The following is a 23,770-nucleotide window of genomic DNA, read 5'->3' as shown; positions in this document are numbered from 1 at the left end:
TGACTCAGCGTCATGCGGTCCCCTCGGCTCCTGTCACTATCACCACAGAGCTTAGTGCTGCCCCTCTGCTCCCTGTGGGAGCTGCAGCTGCCGTGAGGCCTCCCTTCAGCCCGCTCTGCTGTGTGCTGAGTACACCCAGGGACTCAGCTGCTCCTCATACATCTTCCCCTCTAGACCCTTCACTATCTTTGTAGACCTCCTTTAGATGCTCTCTATCAGCTTTCTGCTCCTCTTACATTGTGGTGCCCAAACCTGCACCCAGTGCTTAAGGTGAGGCCACAGCAGTGCAGGGTGGAGAAGCTGGCACCTCCAAGCACATGGAAGTGCTCTAGTATTTCTGGCAGGGAGAAGGGTATTCAAGGTGCTTCCTTCTGCCCTGCAGCCCCATAAATACTACCAGTCTGTGGCTGCTGAGAGAAGCTGGGCCAAGGGGAGATGGCCTAATGAAAGCAGACTTAAACATAGCATTAATTTGGGGATGTGTTTATAAGTGCTGTTTTATTTGGGAAACACAAGTGACCCTGCAGAGATGCTTTGGAATCATAAGACTGAAAAAGACCTTGAGATCATCTAATCTAAATGAAGGCTGTTAAAGTTTATTACGCCTGCTATAGAGGCTATTACTCCTTGCAGCATCCTGTTTTCCTGTGTGAAGACACACCCTGCTCTGATTCCCCTCCCCAGTCCCTTCCATCAGCAGTGTTCTCCAAAGCACCGCTCGTTGTGTTGCTCTCCTTGGAGCACGTACCTGTCTTTGAAGAGCAGTGTCCAGAACTCTTCTCGTTGTGTAGTTCTCCAGCTGAGGCCTTATGGATGCAGAACACGGGCTGTGTTAGCATTCACATATTCCAGTACTGTGTGTGCTTCTGCAGCATGATTCTGCCAGCTTGTAGCAGTTGCAAAATTGAATGTGACCATTTCTTTTTCATATGCAACTACTTTGCTGCTCCGTGTTTCTGCAGTTGACTGCTCCTGCCTATGTGTGATGCTTTGCATTTTCCTTTTTTTCCCCTCAGACCATGTTTCCACTTTGTCTTTTTGTCCTCCAATGTAATTTGCAGTCCTACCAAGCTGGTTGGTTGTCAATTTAATAAATGCAGTCTGTATTCTATCATCTGGGTCACTAATGAAAGTAGCAAATAAGAGCAGGCCCAGTGTAGGTGACTTTGGGAACTCCATTCTAGATACGCATTTTGACAGTGAACTAGTGATGTTTTCTAATTATTTTTTTTTCTTGATGTCTGTCTGTATTACATTGGATTCGTTTGGATTTAATCTCTTTAGTTTGCATACATGAACGTCTCAGGAGGTGGTGTCAAAAACCTTAATAAAGTCAAGATATAGATCTGCTTCTTAACTCTGCTCTTCTGTTTGAAAAGGATATTTGCTTGACATAATTTATTCTTTTGGAATTCATACTGGCTTGTACTCATCCCTTTGACTTATTTTAAGTGTTTACAAATAGACTGATTGTGTCTGCTTTGTGTTTGCTTCACTTCCCTTAATCATGGGCTGGTCTTGTCATCAGCACCTTGAAAAGCTGCGTGGTGGACCCACTTGAAGCGAATGGCTGGTCGGCTTTGTGCCAAGGCAAGAAAATGCGACCAATATCATTCATGGTGACTTCTGTAATGCATTCCACAACACGTCAAGCGATGAGCAATCAGAGGAAGGTGGGGATTATTAGTGTGACCATAAATTAGATAGGAATTAGCTTATAAGACATTAGCTATGTAGTGTTGAAATAGGTGGAGCTGTGTAGTGGTGAAGTAAGTCTGGGAGCCAGTAGTTCTTCACACATTTTGGGAATGACGTGCGTAGTATTTTCTCTGAAATGTTTGGGCTAATTGATTACATTTGATTCAGTGTGCAGATGGTACAAAATAGGAGGAGTCCTTAACACGGAGGATGAGGGGTTTTTTAATGCAGCTAAAATTGAATGTCCTTGAGAAATGAAGTAATAGAGGTGGAACAGAATGTTACTATATAAAACAAAGTCGTGGATTTAGGAGCAGATGGCAAATGTAGATGAGAGCTTATCCGCTGGAAGCACTGGCACAGAGCAGGTCTGGCCCTTCTGGTCGGGCAGAGGAGGTCTGTGAACCTGCTGTGTGACGTTCAGAAGATCCCAGGCAGGGCTCTGGCATGCACGGGAGGTGTTCCTGGAATAGAGGAGTCTGGTGTTTCTGTACAACTAACAGCCACGAGTCTGGTTTTAAAATAACATACCTAATTCTAGTGGACCGTGCTGGAGAAGGATCAGCTCAGACTCGATGGGACACATGGGAGGACTGTGAGGATAACCAGGGTGTGGAACTCTCTAACAAGAGAGATAGGTGGGAGTAGTTAGTGTGGGATGGTGACATCGTCATGCATGCTGTTATGGGAGGAATGAGGGAATGTAAGGAGTGCTATGAATAGAACTCGGAGGTGAGTGCTGTCTGATGCAGTACACAAACAGATCCCGAAGATCCTGAATTTGCAACACAGGCCTGAGAAACAAATTTGAACAAAACAAAACACAAAACCAAAACCCAAACACAACAGTGTTCTAGAGCTTCCTTCCAATAACCACCAGTATGCTTGAGGTTGGAAAAGGAATGCATTTCGTGCTTAGTGGGGAACTTCAGTGAGACACATTGTGACCTTTCAGAGGCCCCAGAGAAAGGAGATGAGCAAGATCTGGATCGTTTCAGTTTTATCTTTAAACTCGCAGCTGTCACAGTTTGGAGATGAGTGAATTTATAAAAAACTGAAAACTTGTTATCTGAGAGAGAGATAGTTTCAACACCATCTGTCCTGTGTTTTCCTGAAAGGAAAGAAGTGCCCGCCGAGGTTGCTGCTGGACAAGCGTGTAGGAGGACAGATGTGAGAGCCTAAAAATAACACTGCCTGGGGGAGGGGGGTAGTGCTGTGTGATATCTAGGTTAGGTTCTGATTTTTTTTTAACTAGGTGATGCTGGTGGTGTTTCAACATAGTTTGGTGTTGTCCTGATGCAGGGGTGCACTGACTGAAACGCTGCCTACTCCATCTTTTATTACTACTCCACTTTTTATTATCAAGTGTAAACTTTTACCTCAACGTCATGGTGGTTTATGGCTATAGTTTGTCCTGCAAGGAATAAATTGTCTTTGAGAAGTTCTCCCAAGTTTCTTATATGACAGAGTCAGGAAAAAAGCAGTGTATATTAACAACTGTGTAGGAAGTCTGACGCAGTCACAATACAATTATAATACGGACATAGCAGTAAAAAATACTGCTCAGAAAGGTTAAAAGATGTTTCCGATTATGGCATGAAACTAGATTGTATCTCTCCTTGGTTACATGACATATGAAGGTGAGATGAATGGTGGTGTTATTTGAGCATTATAGACCAGGATGTTGTCTTGCTAAGGTGGGACATTGTACAAAGTTAATTGAAACACACTGTATCAATGTAGCCTAATACTTAAATCCTAGTGTTTAAAAATAGGAAAATATTGCTGTCAAGGTGTTCTGTTATACCTACTGTGTATGTGTTTAGAATATAAAAAAGATGTATTTCAAAACAGATGGCCAAGCGTGACCTCACCCCCAGCAAGCTGGAACTAAAAGAGTGCAGAGGCACCGGGTCCAGAACAACGCCATCCCTCCTGCCCTGCTGGGCTGGTCCCCATTAAGGAGATCCCCAGGTCGCCAGATAGGGAGTGCAGAGCTGGCAAGTGTAACCTCTGGCTGTTTGCAGACAGTGGGTGTAGGGAAGGAAGAAAGACTTGTCACCTCACACCAGTGCTTGTGGAAAAAAAAGCCTTTTCTGAATGTATTGTAAATTTATTATATTTGGAAGTGCATTTATTTTGCAGCTGTTATGCTTCCTAACAAACAGTGAAATACACTGCTGTCAGCAAAAGGGAGCAAAGACAAAAACTGGAGGGATGGTCTTATTGAGGAGTCTTGGACTTCTCAGAAAATGAATCTTGGTTTCTCTTCAATGCATTCATTCACATAAGTGGATATTTTCCTTTTCTAGCTTCTGTGGGACGTGTTCTGAAACCCTGCTCTCTGTTCTTGAGCTTTATGAAAGATTCTTGCTCTTCATGTTTCACAGGCTTTTGAGGCTTTTGTTGTCTGAGATACTTCCAAACACGAACTCTTGTTTAAGGCACCTTCTTCTTCCTCCCAGCTGTTTTAGAAGACAATCTCACTCCCTGCAGAGCTTTTTTTGGTTGACTGAGTCATTACAGATGGCTGAGGTGACCCTTAAGCATGATGTCAGGAGCACGTTGTGTGTCCTGGGTGTGGTGGCAGGCACATGGGGAGCATTTGCTGCTACAGGAGTTGCTTGGATACTGCTGTAGGGCTGTGGAAATGGAAAATGTCAGTGCAGGTTCTTAGCTCTGCAGTAACAGGAAGCAGTGCTGGGAGCAAGGCCCCTCTGACCTATACCCTGCCCTGGAGCACCTTCAGATGGAGCCAGCAGGCTGTGTGCTGCACTGCGGGGCAGCTCTGGGTCTGCATGGTGAGGATACACCAAGAGCTCCATGGGAGAAGAGCAAAACCAAAAATTGTAACATGAAATGCAGCCTGCTTAAGAGAGAAGACTCAGATGCAGCAGGTGGAGAGTATGGCTTAGACAGAGGGAAGAGTTGTAGGGCAGGGGAACTGAAAAAAAGACAGCAGAATTAGGAAGCTCTGCTTCCTGCTCTGAAGATTGAAGTTAAAGGTATAGGGGGTGAGGTGGAAAAAGATGAGGCAGGTAGTTGACTTCCAGCGAGGAAGAACAGAAAGGATGCCTATGACTGTAGGTACTGGTGGCTCTTGGGAAGGGAGTTGTGCTCCTAAGAAGCACGTGGAATGAAGCATGAGTGGAGGCAGGAAGCAGTGGGAGGGCAAAAGGTGGAGCCCGATGGGCTGCAGTTAGTGGGATGTAGGAGACGTGCTGCCGGATGCTGAATCAAAGAGCAGCAATGCAGTGGATGCTAGAATCCCAAACCTGGTGTTCTAGGTTGGGTTGTTATGCTGAAGGTGAGGCTGGAAGGAGGGCGGATAAATGGATCCAGTAAGTTCAAGGGGAAAAGGATGCAAGAATGTTGTGAATGTTGGCAGTAGGGATGGAAGAAGAGAATAAAGCCAAGAAATGAACTGGAGGAGCTTGGCACTGTTGTGAGGGAAGCAAGGAGGCTGAAGGAGCGTGAATACTGAAAAACATGGATGGCACCCAAGTTAGAAAGGGTTTGATGAATATTGCAGAAGGAGTGTGGGTAAGAACATTATGATCCTGCAAGTGTTGTGCTTGCTTTGTGGAAAGCAGAATCAAGTCCCAAGGTTAATTACTGTTGTGGCATGTTACCATGGCACTGGGAAACCCATGTGAAAGACCAGGATTTCATTGTGCAGTCAGCTGTAGAACGAATGTGGGATGAGAAAGATCCTTTTCTCCGAGGACGTAAAATCTGAGAGCATGTCAAAATCAGAAGACATGTGAATGTACACAGGCAGGTATTCCTTATGAGAGAGTAAGATAAGGCTTCCCTACAGTAGTGGCCAAGGCGTTGTCAGGGGATTAGAGGTCATTACAGCAGGGAAGCTGTTGAGAGAGAAAAGTGAAAGATGTTAATGCATCAGTTTTGTGAGCGCTGCCAGCAAGGTGCTCCTAAAATTGATAAATGAGCAATAGTCAGATCAGGAGACATTGTTTCTGAAAATGCAGCGTGATGTGATGCTGAGAGCAGCAGGGCCAATAGTGGGCTGTGGGCTGGAGGTGTCTGAGACGGCTCTATGAGTGGATCTGAGCTGGGCACGTATGCATTAAATTAAGCCTTGAGTAATCAGAATGCAAATAAGTGTGGGCTGGTACTCTTAACTATGGAAGGAGCAGAAAAACTTGTGTTTCAGTGTTTGTGTTGCAAGGGTTTCATGTAATCCAGACCCAGCACCGGGAGTGGGAAGGTCACGCTTAAAGATGACACTGATGTGATTGGACTCGGTGAGTGGCAGAGGTCACGGCAGTGGTGCTCAGCTGACAGAGAGGGCGTAGAGGGAAGTGGAGACTGCTAGAGCAGCAGCAGGCATGAGCTGGCAATGCACAGAGGGATATGTGAGAGATTGCTCAGTATTTTGTCTTTGTACGTGAGTTATAAATCTGGCCTTTGAGCACGGCTCTGTGTTTCCAGTGTAAGGGCTGATGTCTGTGAATGGCATAATGCAGAGGAGAGGCAGAGAAAGTGCAGCTGACAGGCTGCTAATGGAAAGTGAACCGTGGAAGGTGTAAATGGGCTGGGAAGAAATGAAACCACAGAGAACAGTTGTAAAGTGCGATTTAGGTAGCTTGGACCTGGAAAAGCAATCCTTGTGCACAGGATTGGGGTTTGGAGTGGGAGAAATGAAAACAACTGTCTGAAATTATTTGTGAACATGAAAATACACAGTTTCTGAAGCTTGTTGATTATCTAAGCCCTGCTTTTTTTGTGAAATAAGAAAGGCTGTGCAGTACTGTTGCCTTCAGTGATTGTTTTTTAATGCCATGCTTCTGGCCTTTCTTTTACTGAGACTGTTTGTAACAGGGACACCAGTTCAACCACAGAAGTAGGGAAAGTTTGCTAACAGAGCTCATTGCCAGAGCTGCAATTACAGTGCTGGTGTCAGATGAAGCAGTGGGGGAAAATTGCATAGTCATGTTGGTGCACGCAGCGCTGAGAGCATTCCATGATGGCTGCTGGTGGAAGGGCACGAGAGATTTTAGAAGCTGACTGAAAATGCTGCAAAGGTAGAAACCGTGTTTGAAATCAGATCGGTTTGAAATGACTGCAGAATTGGTTAGCGCAGATGTCTTGGTGTGCTGATGGTGGTGCTGCTCGTGTTTCTCCATGCCCACCTTCATCTTCTGCTTCCCAGTCCTGAGCAATTGCTGAAGATGGCCTGCTGAAGTTCTTCCGTGCATGGCTGTCTCCAGGCAGTGTCTGCACATCACCCAGGAGGAGGCAAGGTTGCACAAGGACTGGCACCGCAGTGACTCTATTACGTGATTGCAGCCCTAGCAGTAGTGGCTGTTTCGTGCACACGAATTCTCCTTTGGACTTTGGCTCCTGCACTGAAACGCACCATTTGCACTCAGCTGGTGTGCGCAGCGACGTCAGCAGAGCAGCCGTGCAGCTCCGCTCGCATGCTGCGCTATTTCTGCAGGATTGTCCCTAGGAAACCATCTGCCTCGCTCAGGAAATGTGGGGCATGCACAGGAAGGAGATGAGTAGAAAAAAGGCTAATTTCAGTTACGGAGATGGATTTAAATCCCTTTGATTTGTTTGTTTTAAAGGTTAAATATTTATTCACGTGTTCTTTCCTAGCCGGCAGCGTCATATGCACGTGCTCCCTGGGTTCCATGTGTTTGGGGGATTAATCCCTTTGGGTACCCAAAGTGGGGTTCAGCAGAACCCCAGCCCTGTGCACGTGTCGGTGTCCCCTTGCTGTGTCCCCAGCCATGATGTGCTGCTGGCCATGCAGGAAGCCAACCTGGCCGGTGCTGGTGAGCAGCCAGCAGGCAGCTAGAGGCCGGGCTGGCCCCACAGCCGCGTGTGAGAGCAGAGCTGGGCAGCATTATGGGCTGCTGGGAGCAGAGGGGGGAAGGGGAAAAAAGACATTGCTTTGTGCTAATACAAGCCGTGTGCTTTCCACCTCCGAACAATCGGAAAACAAACCAAAGTGGTATATCACTTTGTGTAGCCCCTGAACACACGCAGCCCCTGCTGCTGCTGTGAGCCCAAGGAGTGTATTCACTCTATTCACCCCACTCCATCGATCCTAACGATTATCTGTAGTGGTAGCGATTATCTGCAAAGTAGGGCAGGCGGTGTGAGCAGCAGTACATGCATCCTGTGGCAGCCAGCCAGGGCAGTAATTGAAGGTCACGGCGTGTTTGCTGAGTGCAGGGCTGCGCGCTGCCTGTTGGTGGGGGCTGGCAGTGCCCGGAACAAAGGCGCTCTGTTCTGCGGGCGGCAGTGGGAGCCGTGCTACTGTCCTGTGCCTATTAACTGAGCTGTGCCCAGGTGTGCTGCTGGGCAAATGCAACTGTCACGGTGAAATTATTTTCCATGGGCTTCAGGATGTTTAAAATTGTTGCTTAAAAGTCAGCATTAGTGCTTTTACGTGGCCAGTCGGCGGGTGCATGCAATGATATGGCTGTGCATATTGCTCTATGTGGTCAGCAGTAAGGACATGAGCCCAGCGTCATGTTGCCGTGACACAATTAGCACAGGCAGTCACACCGGCGGCAGCTCCGTGGCGTCTGTGCCGTCCGAAGGCATTTCCCTAAAGCAGCCCCAGCTGGGGCAGCTGCTGGGTGGGTCATTGCTCCTCCCAGAGCTACTTCCCCTGGGTTCTTCTGGCCTGTTCCTGCCGTGGTACTGAATGGGTTCCACCGCCCTGGTATTAATGTGTTAATATTCCTTGTTACCTATTCACAGTCTATTTATACGTGTCGCCGGCCCGTCCCCCAGGCAGCGTGTGAGCTCTAACCCTGCAGTGCCCGCGATGCGGTGCCGCTGCGAACATTCCGGGACAGGCCGTGGTGCCAACAGCAGCCCTGGGGGCACTGCAGCACAGTACACACGGTTTGCTGCTGCGTCAGAGCCCGGGCTGCCATCACTGGAAGGGCTCGGGATGAGCACACGGAGATCCTCGGATCCATTTCCCGTTATTCTCATACTCGCTTGGCAAGGCGCGCGTTTGGTGTGTTTTCCGTGAACTAAGCGGCACGCAGTTGCGCTCGTTTAAAGGGCTCGGAGGAAACGACGCCCGTCTCCCCGCCTCCCCCGTGATTCCGCTGTTTCTCTCGGTGCCGCGTTCTGGAGCCGAGCCCCGTGGCCTCGTTCCGGCCGTGCCGCCCATGTCCCGCACCGGGCGCTGCCCCGTGCCCCGCCGTTCCCGTTCTGCGGGGTTACCCCGCCGCCCCCACGTGTCCGCGCTCCGCCCCGCGGGACGTGGCCGCCTCGCGCCGCCCCCCGGCCCGGCTCCGCCCCGCGCCGTCCCAGAGCGGCGCAGCGCCATGCAACAGCGCCGGGGACGCGCCGGGGCCTCCGCGGCGGCGCCAGCTGCGCGCTAAGCCCACAAAGGCGGCGGCCTCCTTCCTCCTCCTCCTTCCTCCTCCTCCTCCTTCCTCCTCCTCCTCCCGGCTCTCCCCTCCCGCCGACCCGCCTCCGCCGCGGCCGCCCGGCCCGGCCCGACCCGGAAGCGGCGCGGCGCTCTCCATTTTGCTCGCTGTTCAAAGGCGGCCACGGGTGCGGAGGTCCCGCGGGCCGGGCCGGGCGCGCCGCGGGGCGCGGAGCCAGGTGCGTGTGTGCGGGCGGGGCGGCGCGGTGCGGGGCGGCGGGGACCCTGCTCTCCTCCCTCTCTCCCTCTCTTCCTTCCGCGGGGCCCCGCGCTCCTTTGTTCGCGGGGGGCGGCCGGGCCGGGCTTTGTGCGGCGGGCACGGCCACGCGGCGCGGAGCCGGGCGTTGGAGCCGGGTGTTGGAGCCGCCTTCCGGGGCCGTCGGCCGGGCCGGGCGCCAACGATTGGGGCGCGTCGTCGGGAACGGCTCCGGCGGGGGCCCGGCTCGCGGCGCTGCGGGACGGGATCGGCCTCGTGGCGGCCCCGGCCGCACAACGGCCACGTCGCTCCGGGACCGCGGGGACCGTCCCGTAACGGCCGCGCCGCAGCCCGCTGTGCCGGGAGCGGATAGCTGGGGTGGGGGGGGACCGGCCCCGCAGCCCCGCGTTCTTCTCGGCGCACGTTTGGCCGCAGCCGGCTCGGGAGGAGGAGCGGCCATCCCGGATTGTCATAACGAGAGGAGCCGGTACCGGCCGAGCAGCTCCGCGCCGCGTGGAAAAGTTTTCCTAATGGCACCTGCGTTGAGGTGCGCGGGGCTGGTGTGCGCGGCCCGGGGGCGGGGACGAGAGCCAGGCTGGGGCTGCCGGGGTGGGCAGAGGGGACCCTGCGGGCAGGGATCCGCGTGGCAAAGCGGGCGGTCTGAGCTGGTGAGATAAAGCACAGGGACTTTGGGGGTCTTTATTTCAAAGCAGCGGTTCAGAGGAACGCTGAAGTCAGACGTCACTTAAAATTGACCCCGCGCTCTTAATCGCGGCCTTCAGGGAGCAGAGTTAACGCGGATGTCAAAGAAGGCTCGGTGCCAGCACGAAGGGGAGACTTGTGCGGTGTTGAGTTTGTGCTGGTTCCAGCCTCCCCGGGCTCGTCCTCTGCTCGGGAATGGAAAAGGGAGCGCCTTTCTCTGCAGGGAGCTCCTCAGCCCGCGGTCGTGTCGCTGCACGTCCTGCATGCTTGCCTCCAGCAGCTGCCTGCTGCCTGTGGAGCACCCGGCCCGGCTGCCTTTGTGCGCACACGGTGTGAGGTTGGGTCACGTCTGTCCCTGCTCGAGTGCCCCGGTGCCCTGCCCTGCCCTGAGCCCCAGGCGGGCAGACTTGGCCGTCCCCAGGAGGCAGCTTGTAAGGGTGGGGTTTGGTGGTGCTTTGGCACTGTGGAGGTTCTCCAGGGCCTGACAGATGGCAGCTTATGTGCGGCAGAGCAGACGTCTCTGTAGGAGGATGTGTGTGACATGGCATAGTTTTGCTTTATTTATTTACATATTTTTCCTCTGTGCTTGTGGGATGGCCCGCTTCCTTCACATGTGTATTTAGGGGGCGTTGGCCTGTCTGGAGGCTTAGATCTGTGAAAGCAAATGAGGAGGCATTACGTTTCTCTCCTTGGCGTAATCACGCTCGCAGATCTATATTTGGAACTGGTTCTTTTAATACCGGCGGTAAGATAAACTGGTGGCTCACCCGCACCTTAATCTGTCGTCTTTTCTAAATCCCGAGCGATAACTGCAGCCGCATTCCACACAGTCTCCTTTCAGCAAACCATGTGGTGTGTCCTGTTTGCGCTCAGAAATGACCCGAATAATGGGACGGAAGGGAAGGGGAATGGTGTGAAAAAGTCGGGCGGCGTCTGCTTGGACCCGGGGGTAAATGAAAAACCCAAAGGCTGCGGCACTGACGTTTGGAAGGAAAGTTTATCCACTTGTGGGTTTGTACACTCATGCTTTGCAATGCGGTGGTGTGAGCTCCACCCTCCTAACTCAAACCATTAGCGCTGCAAGAGCCGGTCTGGAACAGTGGGGCGAGAGCAAAGGGCCTTTCCGAGCCATTAGAGGTTAAATAACTATTTGCCATGCAGGCTGCTGTTAGAATATTATCGTGCTCCCCTGCCCTTTTCGCCCTTTCATCCAGTTACCGTGTCACCGAGATGGCTGGCTGCCCAACGGGGTGGTGTTTTTTCCCCTTGCTTGCACAAGAAATGGTAACAACTGAGGTGAAACCTTAAATAACAACAGAACGGAGGATGTCGCCTGCTTAATCTGCACGTTTGTAGCGTGGGGTGTGTTTATTAGAAAGTGAGATGCAGCCCCAGCTAAAGGCACCGCTTTGCTTAGCGAGGGCACGGCTTCAGCTCCCTGTGTGCAGTGCTGGGAAGGCAGCGCAGGGCACTGCAGAGCAGAGCAGCACCCCGAGCTCGGTCCTGGCTGCGGGTGACACGTGGAGGCCGTGGGCAGCTCAGTGCCCTGCGGTGCCCCGGGGCCTTGTGCTGCCTCATGTAACACCGCGGCCTCGGCCTGTGTGACGGGCTGGCACAGTTGGGGTGACCTGCGGGGCACGGCGGCCTTTGCAGTGCTGTGTGTGGCTGTGCTGGGCTTTGTTTCTCGGTTTTCTCCTGAATTCTGGTTCTAGTCGGGTCCCGCAGGGCAGCTTTCCATTGTTGCTTTCCCTCAGCCCCATTTTCGGTTCTTTCCCTGTTTTCAGTTCCTCCGCGTTTCCTCTCACATCCCGCTCGTTCTGCTGTTCATTAGTGCCTTCCTCTTGCCGCTCGCCGTCTGCCTTCAGAGCCAGCCGCATTCTCTCCCCTCCATCCGCTGGGATTTCCTTTCCACCTGACTCATCTCCTTTCGGCACAGCCGCGCTGGGTTTCAGGGCAGGCTGCCAGCACGCAGGGACTGCTCGGCCCCTCTCCGGGAGAGCTCTTTCCGTCAGCGTTCCCTCCGCCCGCCTGCGCAGAGCCCGCTGCGGGGGGGCGGTGTGGGGGTGCCGGGGGCCGCTTTGTGCGGCTCTGCGGCCAGATGGCACCGCGGCCCGCGGGCTGCCCTGCAGGCGGAGCGCGGCCAGGCCTCCTGGCACGGGGCTGTGCGGAGCAGCTGGCTGCTGCAGGGCGGAGCGGCTGCGGGGGAGGCGGGCGGCCGCCGAGGAGCTGCAGAGGCTCGGGGAAACGAGAGGGTTGACTTGAGGCAAGGTGAACGATTTCAGAACAGGAAGGGGAGCGTTCTGGTGTCTGCAGTTGTTTCCACTTGAGTGTCCTCGCCGTAATTGCCGCTGCGCTAGCTGGTCCTGCAGGCAGAGAGAGGATCTGCGTGCTAAGCTGTATGTTTAAGATGTAATCGTGCTCCTGCACTTTGAGCTTCTGTGGTAAACACTCTTGCTCAAGAACAATGAGGGAAAGGAAGAATGTATGTTGCAGTTACCTTTTCTTGCTGGCTTTTCCACCAACGGTGCAAAGGAAAGGCGACAAACACAAACCTCTCCTTTCTTGTCTAATTAGCAATTGTTACTCTGTTTCAACTTGCTTTGATGGAAGAAGTTCTGCGTCAGTCCTGGGGGTTTGATGTGCTGAGCTTTGTTTAATTTGTTTGTTTTCTTCCTTTTTTTCAATAGACGTTCAAACCCTTGGTTGGAAAAAGTGTATACGATTCGATTACTGCAGTAGAATTCCTTGTGGACAAACAGCTGGATTTTATAACTGAAGATAGTGCCTTTCAGCCCTATCAGGTAAGCAGCGTGGCCAGCATATTCATACTGCACATTAACAGAGTTAAAATCCTTGTGGTTGTTATATGGAGGGCGTGAGAAGCCCTTCCCACAGCCAGGTTCTGTGCTGCAGGAGCCATTTCCTATTGATTATTGGCAGTGAGTGCTCCTCATTTTGTCAAAGATTACGTCTGGTGTGGGGAATTTGATGACTCTTAGGAGTAGCTCGCAACTAATGTCATTGAACCACCTCTTAAATGAAACATCTGATCTCTTTAAAGGTTAATCACTGCAGTTAATTGTAGAGCAGAAAAAAGACAGTATCTGTCCTCCTGAAACTGGGCTTTGGTTTCTAGGCCCTTGCAGTAGGACAGTGATGCTCGACTTACTGTTTGTTTGAGAATGATTAGCAGAAAAACTGTTTTTCTTGTTTTAAAAATAAACTGTTTGTGCTGTTGTTTCTAAGCCTACTAAAAGTTCCAGTAGCTTTGATTTTAATGCCTTCTTCATTAATTAATAATGCGTTCGTCTGTTAATGTGCATATCTTTAATGGAGAAATAATGACTTCTGTTCCCCTCCCTGAAATAAGGTCTAAAAATCTTTTATGACAAATAGAAAAACATTTGATACTTGAGCTTGCATGGGACTGATTGCAATTAGAATAGCCATAAATTCCTTCCTATGGCTGTGATGGTACACTGCAGTGATACAGAAATAGTACTTTGAGTCTTGGAATAACAGATGGCCCTGAATAAATGCTATGTAATTTAGTCCTGACACCCCTTGTTCCCTCCTCCCCCACCAAGACGTTTTTTCCCAATACCAAATATAGAGCTAGAAAAAGAGAAGCGACTTAGAGAGAGAATGCTGGGGAAAGGAGAGGGAGGTTCAGCTGGTGGCAGGGCTGCTGCTCAGCGCGTCTGCAGTGGGGAGGCTCTCCGCCTCTCCTCAGGGTGAAGTGAGGTGCTGCGGCTCGAGCTGCTCTGACAGCTTGACTTTGGTGAGAAGGACGCTTCCCACTGTCAGAAACCCACGCTAGTTAGGTCAGCCCTGCCTTTCAGAAAGGGGGGTGGTGCTAGCGATCTGAGCTGGATTAGCAGAGGGTGCAGCGAGCACTGCAGCCTGCTGGGTGAGGGGGGGCAGGGATGACGCAACACAGTGGGATATCCTCCTTTGGCAGCGGCAGCCTCTTAAATCAGCTGAGCCATGAAGTGTAAATTCACCCTCAGAGCCCAACCGCAATCTCACAGATTCATTTTACAAAGCAAATTCTTGCGCTAGCGTCTGTCCTTTGCGTGAAATCTGTCAAGATCGTGTCTTTGATAACGTTCATTCCAGTAACAGTAATCAATCTCCGCTTGGCAGTGGATCATTTCTCACAAGATGAGCTGAATAAACAAGTTGAATCCCAGGGAAGGACTGCCTTTTGTAAAACAGCCTCGTTGCCAAGCCTGGCTGGCAGCATCACAGCAGTGCTGCACAGATTTTAGGTCTTTCTTCAGGGAGTATTTACTGATGGTCTTAGTATGTCCTTAGTAACTGCTTCCATTTGGGAAGGTGCATACAAATTGAAGATGTCGTTTTTGAAAACATGCTTTGTGAACAGCTGACTCGATACCATCTTGAAGAACAGTACTGGAATTAACAGCATTAGCAAGTTCAGTTTCAAAAGTTCTTCACCAGAAACCAGTAGGACACAGTAGCTTGTAGAAAAATAGTTCCAGGTACAATCTTCATCTTCCTAAATCCTGACCTTTCATGGCACATAGAGGGCAACTGCTGTGTGAAAGGTGAGGTTGTTCCACCCTTCTTGAAGCAGATGGCTACCTGATAATGCCGAGGTGGGGGCTGCTGATCCACATGCTTTGTGAGTAGCCTGGAGACAGCAGACATCTAAATGCTTTCATCACTTTATCATCGTTGCTGGTGGAGATTCCTTGTGAGTAAAAAGGCATCAAAAATTCGTATCTTAACTGGCTGTTGCTCAGATTTTGGAAAAAAACACAAACGAACATCAAGCTCACTGATCAATACTGCAAAGATTTTTTTTTAAAAATTTTTTGTTTTTAATGATTATGAGAAGTTTTGGAAACTGCATAAGGGGTATATATATATTCATAGGGGTATAAAGCCAAGTGTTACAGTGTAGTGGTACAGGTGAGAACTAAGTTGATTGATTGTGTTTTTAAGAGAACAGAAACCATTTCAAAGCGTTAACCAAATCAAGTAGTGGCAGTGCACTAGGCAGATAATAATTTTATCATCATGTAGCTGTTTTCTCGTGAAATATGCCTAAAGAGGAAGATAGTTACTATTTGTTCATTCTGCTTGTTATTTTCTGTTAATTTTGGAAATCAGGCTGCAGATTTTTAGCCCCATCTCACCAAACAGAAGGTGGCTTTAACTTGCCCCCTCTCCTCCCCACCCCCATATTTTATTGGAGGGCCTTCATTCTCTTTGACATGAGAACAAGATCCAAGATAAATCCCATATAAACTTCCTGTGAGAATCTGCTTTTCTCAGAAGCACAAAAAATGGCCTTTTTCTCCCTTGTTTGGTTTGGAACACTGCTGACTTGTTTTTGAGCAGAGGACAAAACCGAGGAACCATTCTTTGCAGAGATAACTATAAGTCTTTCTAAATGTATTCAGTTTTCGGTTTAAGCTCTCATGGCTGTGCGTTTTCAATATGAAGTCCTCCAGAGACCGTGGTGATCTGAACGCCTTTTTATTGCATTTTGCTGCTAGTGCCTAAAATTCCAGTACCTTTCTGCCAAAGCAAACAAAGTTTGGATCTGTGTGGGAAGACTCCATTTCACTTCAGATACAATTCGTAACTACTGAGTAATTTTTCCCATCCTTGCGTGCACTTGTAATATTGTAATGGGCAGCAGAGGAGGGTTTGGTATGAGTTCTGCTCAGACCAGTTCTCATCAAAACACAGGGCTGTTTAACATAACTATTGGGCTAAAGAGCTTCATGAATAAGGTGGTGCTGTCCGGTTTGAAGGTGACAACTGCTCAAGGCAAAGAAAACAGCGCACTTGGCACACTCTTAGCCTTGGCAGGAAAAACAAAGTTGGAGAAGGCAAAGAACTAAATTACTCTCGTTACCAGAAGTGGTTCTTCCAGAATCAGAGTAAAGACAGTTTGGCAGGACTTGCTGGGGAATCATGAACCGCAGATTCCCATGCCATGCCTGCTCTTTGCATAAATAAGCTTATTTCAATTGTTACGAGATTCAGCGACCTTGGTAGAAGCTCTGTGAATATCATTACTGTAAGTAGGGTGTGCAGCTTTGCTGTACTAGTCTTTTCCCATTTTGTTCCCCCATTTCCACTGTGTTTTATTTACCAAGTGTTTGTTCTTTTTATCCAAGCGCTCTGTGATGTTTCTTTTTTCCCATACACGGTACTGCTTTGAATCCTAACCTTCTCCATAAAAATGCCTTGGATTCTGCACGTGTGGTGCCTTATACACCAACCCACAACTTGTTTCCGGCAGCTTTTCTCTGGGTTGCTTCATAGAGGATACAAGCGGTATTATTGTCTACATGAAACTTGTGTGTGACTGAGAATGACTCATTCATTAATCTGGGCTGGTCAGACCGTGTAGTCATGTCGTTCTTTTTATGGCAGTGGCAAGAGGATCCTGAGGAGAAAGCAGATGCAAATGTGTTAGCTGTGGTGATTTGCGTAGCAATTACATGAAAATTATATTCCTTTGCAGGAAATGATGGACAGAATATTTACAGCACGCATTTTTGTATGTGTGTGTCAAACCAGTATCTGTAAGGAATGGACTTGCATATCGCATTTGAAGACCACATGTTCCTAATATTTTTCTGCTCAGCAGTCGCAGTGTATCGTGTGTACTTTGTGATGCTCACCAAGTCAAAACCCGCCATTGGTGGGCTTTACAGTGGCTTTTGCTATAGACCAAGAACAAGCATATGCTTTCATGTGCATTTGTTGTTAAAAGAAGTGAAACTACAGTAAGCCTACACAAGTAATGAAAAGCAAAGCTTTTTTACTTCACAGTACCATTTTGTGGCCATTGATGTGTCTGTTAGTTGTATTACGTGCAGTAAGTGAAGCAGCAGATGATGCCTTACTTTGCTTCAGCGCTGCAGTTTTCTTTAGGGGCTGTAGATGGATAAGAAGAATTAAAGCTCAGTGTGCGGTGTGTGCGATCTCATCTGCCTGGTGTTGCTGTCTGGGTGGTGGTTGGCAGTACCAGGCACCGCTGGGCTGGAGCTGGTGCTTCTGCTCTCTGAGCTGAAAAGCTGAGCTCCAGCTCTACAGCTGGGCTGAGTTGTCTTACACTGCAGAGGAGCAAATGAAAAACAACACACACCATGTTACGATCTGCTTTTCCATACCAAAGCACCTGTGTGGAAAAACAGGAAAAAGTATGCTTTGTCCAAGGCTCAGTGCTCTCTAGCTCTGCCTGGGTTGGGCAGAGCAGGAGTGTGCTCGCAGATAGTGCTGGGGTTCTGCTGGCTGCCTGCCCTCCCAGCACAGCTGCTCCATGGTGTGACTTAAAGCACTGCCTCATGGTAGGGGCTTTTGTGTGTGTGTGCATGTTATAGCTAGATAGTTTCCAGAGGATTTGTGAGCGAGCAGCACTGGAACAAATGTGCACAGTTGAGGCAGTGCAGAGAATTCAAATTAAGTTCCTTCATAATCATTAAACTTCCTGTGAGAGGGTATTTCGCCACTCAAGGAAGGAAGTGGAAGGGTGTGCACACAGTCTTCAGAAAGTCCCCTGTGTGATGGGTTTAAAAAAAAAGGAAAAAAGTAAAAACAAAATGAGTCAAGCAAGAGAATGAATCAGGAGCACAGGAGCACAGTTCAGTTCCCTGTGCTGGAATTTTCTGCAGTCCAACCTACTGGTTCACGTTTTCCTGAAGGAGTATTTCTTTATTGGTAGTTTTTCTTTAGAGATAAGGCTGATTGCTTTGGTATTTCAAAATGGTTAGGTCAGCCTGTCTACCTCTGTACTGAAGGTTCTAGATGTAAAGATATGGCACCAAGAAATCCCCTGTGGGAGATATAACATGCAAAATGATAGGTGTGTGCACTTTGCTCCTCTCCTGAATGTGCACTGCATGCTTGAGAGTTGACAGGTCAAATGTCTAACACACCTTAATGATTGTTCTAGTAATAATAATACCAATAATCTTGCCTACTAACCATGAAATAGAATCTCAGACTGAGGATCTAAGTACTATTAGATATATTACAGATTCAGGTTCTATATGCCATGAGGTAAGGCATGAGAAGGGCAGGTTGTACAACTCCAGCACTCTCCTTTTCTAGTTACTACAGACAGATACTGGGTATTTCAGGCTTGGATGCTTTTGGGTTTAATTACCCTGCTCATACAGACAAGCCAGTGGTGTAGCAGGGCTTGTGTAGTAACAACATGCACTATTTAAGAAAAAAAAAAAAAAAAAAAAAAAGCTGAACATGTTGAAACAGGGAATAAAATAAGGTATTTTTCTGTATGTAATTTAAGCAGCCCATAATCATACAGTACAGACTTCTTTCAGATTTCTACTTTGGGCTTGAGGCTTAAAAATAGCTTCTGCAGCTACAATTGCTTTTCCCATAAACTTGCACTTGCACTGACCAGGCAGGCAGGAGGTTTGGGGTTTGTCCCACCCTTTGAGGTTGGCAGAAGCAGCCCAGCAGCTCCAGGTGCTGACCAGCTGGCAGCTGTGACCATCTTGTGTTCGGCTTTGTTTCCTCCACGAGTGGCAGAAGCACACCTCTTTCTGCATCTTTAACTCTTCTCGGTGTTGTCTTTAAAAGCTACCTCCTTTCCTTACTATGTCTCTGGTGTCTGGACGCCCATCGTTAGTCCAGCCAGCCTCTCTGACAGCATCATAAGGAGCGATGATCTAAACACCTTGTTAGTGACACATCTATGTTTAAGCGTAAGTTCCCAATGTGAAGGAAAGCAAAAGGCTGCATCAAGCTAGAAGTGGGTCAGATGACTCATGCCAGCCTTCACCGCCTGCTACAAGTGTGGTACAGAAGAGTTGCATCTGAGTAGATGTAAGGAGAGAGGAGTGAGGCAGGGAGTCACGTCCTCCATTTGCAGAGTGCTAAGAAGTGTGCATTGATTCCTTGGCCTGTCCTTGCATCTGCCTTCAAATAAGGGTTGCATTTCCAAGGACTTGAGCTGTCTTTATTCTCAAAGTGTAATAGAGTTGTACCTATTTTGCCTTAATTCCTTAAGGAAGAGAAAGCTTCTTTAGTCACGCTGTCTCCTATTGTCCCAGATGTCAGTGATGTTTGACCCAGGAGCGGAGTTGCTGTGTGTTTGATGGACCTTGGGGAAAAGAGTGATGTGGGGGAGACTGGCAGGCAGCACACCCCACAAGCAGGGCTGCAGCCTTGGGGCTGAGGCAGTGCTGGCTAGAGGGCATCGGGCCTCAGGAGGTGCCTGGGCCCCACTGGGGAGCTGCAGCAGAGCTGGAACTCTCCTCGGGCTGCAGGGGCTGCTGGTGGAAGGGGCATCCCTAGGCCTGCAGCTTTCCTTGTGACAGCAGAGCAAAACCTGTTAGGCCCGTCCCACAGTCTTTCCAGATTTGCAGTAACTTACATGGTTTGACTCATGAATTCTATACCAGTAGGTAGGATTGAAATAAATACGGTGAAAATTGGGAATTTGAAACAGAATGTATGGAACAAATCTTCTTTTTCCCCAAAAAAAGTTAAGGTCAAAGCCTTTCATGGAAACACTTCTGAAAAGCAGTCTCAATGTTAGTGGATTTATACATCTGCCCAGTTTTTCTGGGTAGGGAACATCCTGTTTGATCACAAATGGTTATTTTTTTTTCACCAGTAAATGCCTGTGGAAAATACTGCTCAGACCTAAGAGAGGCTCCTTGTCCTCAGTTCTCTAACCTTGAGCATTGCCAGTCTGCACATTTGATTTATTAAAAATGATCTTTTTTTCCTGAGTGTTTTTCTTACATGACATTATGACCAACACTATTTCCATACTGCAGATACAAAGTCAGCTCCTAGAGAAGCTGGTTTCACTTTTTATAACCAACTGGCACTTTCCCAAATAGTTGCTGTCTGCTGGGACTGGGAATTCCTGGCGCCCTGGGGAGCTCTGCAGCTTGGATGAGGCAAATCCTGCAGCCCTTGAGAAGGAGTGCTTAAATGCAGGAGGGAGGAGCAGTTTTTCCTGCATTTTAGTTTGGGAAGGAGGAAACTTCAAATTTCAGCGGCGTGGAAAAGATCAATCGTGTTCCTCCCCCCAAGTTTCACAGTTTGGAAATTGGAGGTAAGGAATGGTGATTGACCTGATGAAATCCTCATTTATGCAGAGATCCATGAATGAGATGCATGAATTTTACTTTAAAGGAAAAGTCAGGTTTATGATTTTCTTGGACTTGTGTGGATTTAAATCACTGGCGTTACAAGGTCTGTGAGGTAGTGTGTTCAGGAGGCCCCGCAGAGGCACAAAGGAAGGGGAAGTAGAGTACCCTGACTAATTGTAATCCTTACATGGCTGGTACCGTGTAACATTTTCTTCTGAGATACATGTTTGGAATTACCTCTACCATAAGGACTCATTTGGGGTCCAGAATCTGTGCTCCATGAGAACTGTTCTCTGCAGCCTTCAGCAAGTGGCAGTTAAAGTTGAGTGCTGTAGTAGTTTTAATGCCGAAGTGACTTCCTCAAGTTTACCCCAAGGACTTTATTTCAGCAGCAACCGAAACATCCATGTTTTCTTGTTAACAATTCAGTCTTTCCTCTTTACAAGACCATTATTCATCTGTTCTATAAAAAGACATAGCTACTGCTTTCTCTGGTGCTGCACAGTGTTGCAGTGTTGATCCAAATATGATATGCATCCCAGCTGGTCAGGCTTCTGTTATTTATAGGGAAATACCTAAAATGGCTCCGGTAGGTCAGATCAGAGCTATTAGCATGAAGAAGTGCGTGATGGTGGCTGCATCTCCACGTTCACACAGCGCTCTGCTAGCTGTTTTGTATCCAGCCTCTGTGCATCTGTCCCCAGTACCCGGAGAGTGCAGCTTTCTGAAGGAAGTTGTGCAAGAAAATGGCCAGATTGTTTTCTCAGCCCGCATACATTGCTTCTGTGCAGCTTTGCCTTCAGTCCTATTGGAAATTAACCTTTAAAAGCTCCTTCTCAGTATAGTGGTGGTCATTTACAGCATGAGAGAAATGATCTTTAGTCTCCACTACTTTCTTATTAGTGGCATGTTGGCCAGTGCTACTTAATAGCAGTATCCTAAGAAATACAATTTCAAACAAACCTCCAAAAGCTGCTTTAACATAAAACATTAATGTAATAGTAATTAAATGGACCAGAGTCCTCTGAAACCCGTGAAGCATGTTGTAGCTGGCTTTGAAGGATTTTTGAAGGTACCAGATACGTTCTTTCCTTTTGACAGAAAAGCAGTTAAGATCTTTTTATTCCTGGGACGGTTTTGTATTCTGCCCATTATCCTCATGAGTCACTGAGAGTTCAGAAGCCTCGTGATCCCAGAACTCCTGGAGAGCTGGGGGTTGGCTTAAAAAATAAATAAAAACTGAGCACATTTGCAGAATGGCTGCTGATACTCTGAGTTAATGGTAGGCCACTATGAGCTGAGAATCACTCACAGGAGTGATATACTCAGATGGACGTGTTGAGAGGCATTGTTGGGGGCTGTTGTCCATCTGCTGTATACTGGATAGTTTTATGGTTTTCTTCTGCAGATTGAACTGAGAAACCTTTGCTTTTTAATACGCTAGACCTGTAGTTATCAGTAGTTTTGTCAAAGGATACTGTGTTGCTGAGCAGTGCAACTGATAAAAGATACTGCTGGCACATAGATCACCTGTAGACAAGAGGTGTGATATCTGCTCTGTTGTTAACTATGCTGGCAGTGCACTGCATTCCACCTCAGCCAGTTGAAGCTGCTGCAGGTGATTTCTGGTAGCCCTTATGCCTGGGTGTGTTTCCTGAAAATATCTGTCCCGGATCACAAACTGAACTAGCTTGACTTCTGGAGATGTTGAGCTGCCTTTTGAGCAGACTGCTGATGGTCATAGGAGGACGCTTTCTTTTTGCCTGGAGACGCGTCCATCCGTACAGCTTGTCCTTTAGGTGATACTATTTGGAGAGTAGTTAGATAGCTTCTGAAAGCTGTTTGTGATTCACAAGGTGTCGGAGCCTGTGTTTAAATTTTAATACAAATATAGAAAAGATTTTTCTTCAGTCTGCTCAGTTAGCAGCTCTCCTTGTTAGCATTAACTTGCCTCTGCTAGTTGTTTGCTTCAGGGAAATGTCTGCACTTTGAGGTTTCTTTTCCCATAGATAACTACAGTAGTGGCATTGAGTTGCTTAGTAAGTGACTCAAAGGCTTGGTCTGATGTCCCCACATGACTTCAGAGTTGCTGGCTGTGGGGTTGGTCTGATATTCCCTGTTTCTCTTCAGGAGTTGAGAAAATGCATAATTGGGAGTAATTTGAGTATTACTGAGGTGATGGTGATAGATGTGTGGAGCCTGCGGTGATGGGCAAAAAGCATTATTCCATGGAAAACAAAAGAGAAGCAAGTGTATGGCTGTGATGGAGGAAAAAGGCATGAAGGAGTGCTGATCAGTTGGGCTTTCATTTATTTGTAGGTAGAGGAGAACGTAAGCAGTAGGAGTGGTTACCATGGCTTTGTAAATGCAAGCTGACAGGCTGTCAGCTCGGGAGGTAGGAGCTGCTTATTTGGGGAAGTCTTTAAATCGGGTGTGAAAAGAGACATTACATCAGGAGATTCCGCTTTCTGTCCCACGCAGTTGAACCAAACAGTTCTTCTGTTCCTTCCTAATCTGCAAATCAGATCAGGACTCAGATTGGGATTACGATGACAGCATTTATCCCAGATGCTCAGAGAGGGTGACATAACCGGGAGTGTAAGGGTCATCTTTTTTTAATCTCTGTTTTTCAAAGAAGAAACTGCTGTAGCAGTTGCTAGAGCAGTTTTTAAGTTGTTTGTGACAGCATCTGTCTGGCTGAGAGCATTGCTTTTGCTTCTGTATTGACGGCTGCTTGCTTCCCTGCTGCATGCTTGTTCCACGTGCTGCTCTCATCTTCCTTCCATCTCTCTGCACTGGATTTTCACCTACAGGTATGGAATAACGAGCTGACTTGTAAGATGCAAGGTGTTCCATGGGCGCGTTCCACCTGAGACATTGGTAGTCCTTCAGCAAGGCAAATGCCTCAGCTTGTTTTTGTACTCGTGAGCTAAAATCAGAGAAAGTACTTGATTGTAAGTGGGGTTTTTTTCCTGCAATTATTTATATTTCTAACTGTAGTATATTTTTCATAGTGTAACCTTTTGTATTTTTGCTGGAAGTTGGTTGATATTCTTAGTGGTGTGAATTATTCTCTCACAGCTGAACAAGTCAGCACAACAATACTTTGTCTAGCTTGAAATCATGACTTAGAGAAATAGGAGAAATGTGCACAGCCCTCCTCCTTCTGGTTTTCAGACCTGGTAATTATAACTCAGAATCACTGTCAACTCTTAAGTATTGTGCAAATGAAATGAGGAAGGAAGGAAGAGTGTGTGGGGAGAAGTGTCAGGCGTAAGGAAGAGCGAGGAGCAGAAAGTTGTTGATAGTTTTTCCTGACAGATGTTAACTGACAGTTGAAAAGTGACTAAATTTTTAGCCTTTATCTCTTTTCCTGTAGCACTGACTTTCTATTTAGAAGTAGCGCTATTACACACCGCAAAAGTCCTGTAACCTTTAACATGTGTGGTCCAGAGGATCTGTAAGTCTCTGTCCCTCTGCTAAGAGTGCATTCAGAGCCTCTCATAGGATGAGGACGTGTTTCTGTCCTCTTGGTGTGCCCCACAAGCTACACTCAGCACAGTCTGTGCCTGGACTAGGGGTCAGGGCTGTGCCCTCCAGCCTGGAGAAACTGGTTCATGAGTAGCC

The 23,770-nt window shown here is 48.2% G+C and overlaps 1 protein-coding gene across 4 annotated transcripts in view; it reads left to right on the top strand.

The window, feature by feature from the left end:
* Nucleotides 1–23,770, top strand: part of JMJD1C (jumonji domain containing 1C) — a 141,131-nt gene that overhangs the window by 74,147 nt on the left and 43,214 nt on the right. For 3 of the 4 annotated variants that reach the window (XM_015866212.2, XM_015866211.2, XM_015866214.2), the window contains exon 3: nucleotides 12,710–12,823. The gene's annotated coding sequence lies outside the window, so the exon portion shown is untranslated. Of the gene's footprint in view, nucleotides 1–9,171; nucleotides 9,304–12,709; nucleotides 12,824–23,770 lie in introns of those variants that run through there. The other variant, XM_015866213.2, reaches the window with a different exon arrangement.

The sequence above is a fragment of the Coturnix japonica genome, chromosome 6 (genome assembly GCF_001577835.2).
Source record: "Coturnix japonica isolate 7356 chromosome 6, Coturnix japonica 2.1, whole genome shotgun sequence".
Classification (NCBI taxonomy): domain Eukaryota; kingdom Metazoa; phylum Chordata; class Aves; order Galliformes; family Phasianidae; genus Coturnix; species Coturnix japonica.
The sequence above is the reverse complement of the archived record's forward strand: the minus strand, read 5'-3'. Positions and strand labels throughout refer to the sequence as shown.